Source organism: Labeo rohita, unplaced genomic scaffold (genome assembly GCF_022985175.1).
Source record: "Labeo rohita strain BAU-BD-2019 unplaced genomic scaffold, IGBB_LRoh.1.0 scaffold_499, whole genome shotgun sequence".
In the NCBI taxonomy this organism is placed as follows: Eukaryota; Metazoa; Chordata; class Actinopteri; order Cypriniformes; family Cyprinidae; genus Labeo; species Labeo rohita.
In genome coordinates, this window is record NW_026129420.1 from 21,266 (window position 1) to 26,838 (window position 5,573).

Sequence of the window (5,573 nt, forward strand, 5' to 3'; positions counted from 1 at the left end):
GCTACATGACACACTGCATGAAAGGTCATATTTGAAAAGGCATAATAGGAGCACTTTAAACCATGAAGGTGAGCCAATGGATATCACACAAGAACTGTACAAACTTTGCACAAGCGTTATGCCAGTGAACGTTTGAACCTCTGTCAATTCACTACACAGAAAGTGAAAGTAAAAAAACTGACAGAGCTTTTGACAGAGCAGTTAATAATTTTTTATTATAGGCCTCTAATTCAAGTCTTTAATAACAGGAATGAATCATCAATCAAAAAACGTGTTATCTTTAATAGTTACATTTTCACTACAGGTCCTGATGTAACAGAGAAGAGTATTTGTGAAAATCTTGGTCATAAAAAAAATCTCCAGATAGTTCTTTCAAAACAATCCTGCAGTTGTAATGTAGAGTCCTCAGGCCAGGTTACCACCGTTTTTGTAATGGGCTTCAGTTTTTTAATAATGGGGCTGTATGCTGGAACAAGAAAAAGTGATAGATAGTCAGACTGTCCAAGACAGAAAAGAGGGTAGGCTCTATATCCATTGAAGTTAAAGTAAACACTGTTCAAAGTATTGGCCGCTCTTGTGGCACATTTAACATGCTGATTATATTTAGAAAAGCACACTCCCCTGCTGAAAAAAAACAGCTTAAACCAGCTTAAGCTGGTCATAGGTAGTTTATCAAGCTGGTTTTAGAGGGGTTTTGACCACTTTTATTAGCTGGTCAAGCTGGTTTTAGCTTGTCAAGCTGGTTTTAGCTGGTTAGGCTGGTCTTAGCTGGTCAGGCTGGTCTTAGCTGGTTTTAACTGGTCAGCTAGGCTGGTCTTAGCTGGTCAGCCAGGCTGGTTTAAACTGGTCAGGCTGGTCTTAGCTGGTCCAAATGTTTGTTTGATGATTGATTGATTACATAGTGTCTGCCCCAATTTTCCTGACAAATAATGCGGCAAATGAGTAATATGTTTACTTTTAATAATCTGCAGGACCACAAGGAACCATTAAAACAATTTTTATTTATCTTACAGCCCCTTTAATAACAAATATTTACAAAATATTTACAAAATAATTGGAATAATTACAATTCTAAAACTATATTAACAATTAATGGTGAAGATGAACAATAACAGAATTCTAAACATATTATGCATTTTCATTTTTCTTTTCTTTTTTATTATATCTTGTATTTTTTTGGGATATGTAATGCCCCACTTGTTTCTCCCTCTTCTCTCTCTCTACTTTCAGGCTCCTTTTGTTTCCGCCAGTCACTGAAACAGACTTAAAAAATAAATAATTTAGATGATTAATTTTCAACAAGTAAAACTACTTAAAAAAACAAACTATAGTGTCATGTCTTTGTTGCACATTTTCTTTTTTTCCAGACATACAGACCAGACCTACAACATTATGAACACCGAAGAAGCACCGGCACCGAATCCACTCACCGAACTCATCAACGCATTCCAAGCAGCACTTTCTCCAACACCCATGCCGCCATCTGTCTCAGGAAGTCCCATGGCTTTACCCACCTCATTCGCTGGAGAAGCGGCTGAATGTAGCGGTTTCCTGCTTCAAGTACAGCTCTACATTCGCATGCAACCACAACAATTCCCCACCGAAAACTCAAAGGTAGCATTCCTCATTTCTCTTCTTACCGGAAAGGCTCTCCAATGGGCTAAGGTAATATGGAATGCCGATAATTCCATTATTAACTCTTTCGAACAATTTACCAGTCACTTTTCTGAAGTATTTAGCACTACCATCAGCACGCTCACCGTCTCTGATCAACTGTTCCGGTTACAACAAGGATCTTCTTCGGTGCACGGGTACACTATTCATTTCAGGACGCTGGCGGCGGCTAGCGGCTGAAATGAGATCGCGCTGCTGGGTGCCTACAGGCAAGGTCTCAACCCAGATATTCGTGCAGCAATGGCACTGTACGACGATTCCATCGGGTTAGAGACCTTTCTACAACGTACAGCTCGGGTATCCCAGCGTCTAGCCGCCTGCCAGCCCCCCGAAACCGCTCCTCAGTCCGCTATGGTGGCAGCTTGTTCTCCAGTACCAGAACCCATGCAAATCGACTCCAGTACCAGGAGCTTAATACGTTCTTGATGGAACAATCCTATTTGTAGAGTGATGAATGGTGAAGAGTAGCGAATCCGCCCACGTCTAAGTGGTTTTCCTTGAATGGTCTTAACAGCAAATTCCGGATGATGACGTTGACGTGGTAGATGAAGGAGATCTAAACAGGCTTGTGAGATGAAGTTTCCAGACACGCCCCCACGTCCAGTGGTGAGTACTATTCAATCAGATGTTGAAACTGCTCAACTTACATTGATTCCAGTAACTGTTCATACTGCTGAACGCACCCTATGTGTATCTGCTCTACTTGACTCAGGCGTGTCTGGAAACTTCATCAAGCCTGTTTAGATCTCCTTCATCTACCACGTCAACGTATTAAGCTCCTGGTACTGGAGAATTCCACCGTCGACATCATCCTCGGACGTCCATGGCTCCATCTTCACCATCCTGAACTCCGCTGGGATCCATGCGACATCATCAGTTGGAGTAAGCATTGTCTCAAGAATTGTATATCTCATCTACCACCACCTGTCTCTGTTCCCTTGTCATTAGCCTCCACGAGGATTGAGAGTCCCGAGGTGGAAACCACAGCCGAAATCCCAGCGGAGTACCTGGACTACCAGTATGTATTTAGCAAGCAGGCTGCCACCCATCTTCCTCCACATCGGCCATGGGACTGTGCTATCGATCTGCTACCTGGGGCTCTACTACCCAAGGGACATGTTTATCCATTGTCCAACCCGGAGCGCCAGGCGATGGAGGAGTATGTTAAGGAAGCTTTAGCACAGGGATTCATTCGACCATCCACCTCGCCGGCCGCTTCCAGCTTCTTCTTCGTGGGTAAGAAGGATGGAGGTCTCCGTCTATGTATTGATTATCGTCAGCTTAACTCTCAGATCATTCAACAGCCTTACCCACTTCCACTTGTCCCTGCCATCCTCAAGGAACTCCGTGGAGCTCACATTTTTACCAAGCTGGACCTGCGGAGTGCATACAACCTCGTTCGTATTCGTGAGGGAGACGAGTGGAAGACGGCCTTCATAACACCAACTGGCCACTACGAATACCTTGTCATGCCGTACGGTTTGTCCATCAGTCCCTCGGTCTTCCAAACGTTTATGAACGAGGTGTTCCGGGAATTTCTGCATCATTTTGTAGTGGTCTATATTGATGATATTTTGATTTATTCCCGGAACCAGGCAGAACATCGCCAGCACGTCCGTCAGGTCCTCCAAGTCCTACGTCAACACCACCTATACCTGAAGCTGGAGAAATGTGAGTTCCACCAGTCCAAAGTTCAATTTTTGGGTTATAACATCAGCCCCGAGGGTGTGCAGATGAATCAAGACAAGGTGCTCGCCATCCAGAATTGGCCACAACCCAACACCATCAAAGAACTTCAAAGATTCCTCGGATTTACCAACTTCTATCGTCGGTTTATCAAGAACTACAGTTCCATCACCGCACCTCTGACCTCCCTCCTGCATGGCCAACCCAAACGCCTCTGCTGGGACACCTCTGCCCACGAAAGCTTTCAACAACTCAAGAAGATCTTCAGCACTGCTCCTCTCCTACGTCATCCAGATCCCGAACGTTCCTTCGTAGTTGAGGTTGATGCATCCACCATCGGCGTCGGAGCAGTGCTGTCACAAGCGGCCGGTGACTCCACCCTCCTCCATCCCTGTGCCTATTTCTCCAAGAAACTGTCCCCGGCGTAGCAGAATTATGACGTAGGCAACCGAGAGCTACTTTCCATCAAGCTCGCCTTGGAAGAGTGGCGTCATTGGCTGGAAGGGGCTAAACATCCGTTCATGATCATCACTGACCACAAAAATCTACAATATCTCAGAGAAGCTAAACGCCTCAATCTACGCCAAGCCAGATGGGCTCTATTCTTCACCCGGTTCCAATTCAAGATTACCTATCGACCAGGATCCAAGAATATACCTGCTGATGCACTCTCTCGACAGTTCTCTGACGAATCTTCCACCGAACCTGAACCCATCATTCCTGCTGACCTAATTGTTAGCCCCATCCAGTGGGACATCGACACCTGGATCCAGGAAGCCACTCTCCAAGAGCCTGCTCCACCAGAATGTCCAGAAGGTAAGATCTATGTACCCAGCTCCCAACGTCAACACCTGGACACAGTTCACCAATCTCCAGGCTCTGGACACCCAGGTAGCAGACGGACCCTCTCGCTACTTCAACCTCGTTACTGGTGGTCCAGTATGAACCGTGATGTCATCAGGTACGTCCAAAGCTGCTCAGTCTGTGCCACATCTAACACTCCTCATCATCTGCCCGCAGGGAAACTGGTACCACTCCCCATTCCGCAATGACCCTGGTCCCACCTCGGGATAGACTTTGTGACAGACCTCCTGAACTCCGAGGGCAACACCTGCGTGCTGGTAATAGTAGACAGATTCTCCAAGGCCTGCAAGTTTATACCCCTGCAGGGCCTACCCACGGCAATGGACACCGCCGAACTACTATTCCAGCACATATTCCGTCACTTCGGTCTCCCCGAGGTGATAGTGTCGGACCGGGGTCCCCAGTTCATTTCACATGTCTGGAAAGCATTCTTCAAGTCAGTTGGTATCTCTGTCAGTCTCTCTTCAGGTTACCACCCGCAGATGAACGGCCAGACTGAGAGGAAGATCCTGGAGCTTGGACGTTACCTCCGGTCATACTGTTCCGAGGACCAACACAGCTGGAGCAGGTTCCTCCCGTGGGGCGAGTACGCACAAAACTCTCTACGCCAAGATACCACCGGCTTAAAACCTTTCCAGTGCGTACTCGGTTTTCAGCCTCCGCTGTTCCCCTGGACGGAGGAACCCACACATGTTCCAGCTGTTGACCACTGGTTTCGAGAGCGCGAGAGAGTGTGGGACTCATCGTCACCTCCAACACGCCATCAATCGACATAAGGACTTCGATGATGCTCGTAGGAGAGCTACTCCCACTTACCAACCTGGAGATAAGGTCTGGCTCTCTACAAGGGACATTCGGTTGAGGCTACCTTGTCGCAAGCTGAGTCCCCACTACATCGGTCCGTTCGAGATCCTGAAGCAGATCAACAAAGTGACATATCAGCTTCAGCTCCCACCCAGGTACAGAATTCACCCCACCTTTCATGTATCCCTTCTGAAACCTTATTTTCCCTCTGCCACAGAAATCACCGGAGCTGAAGCTGAACCTCCTCCTCCTGAGATCCTGGATCAACCATCTGTTTACACCGTGCATAAGATCCTGGATTCCCGACGTCAAGGTGGTCACCTGGAATATCTGGTCGACTGGGAGGGGTACGGACCTGAGGAACGATCCTGGGTGGCTTGAAACGACATCCTTGACCCCCAACTATTGACGGAGTTCCATCTGAGACACCCGGAGTGTCCTGCCCCTCGTGGTCGAGGTCGTCCTCGACGTCGGAGAGGGGCATCAGGAGCCGCCCCTGGAGGAGGGGGTAATGTCAGAGTCCTGCCTCAGTCACCCACTCAGAC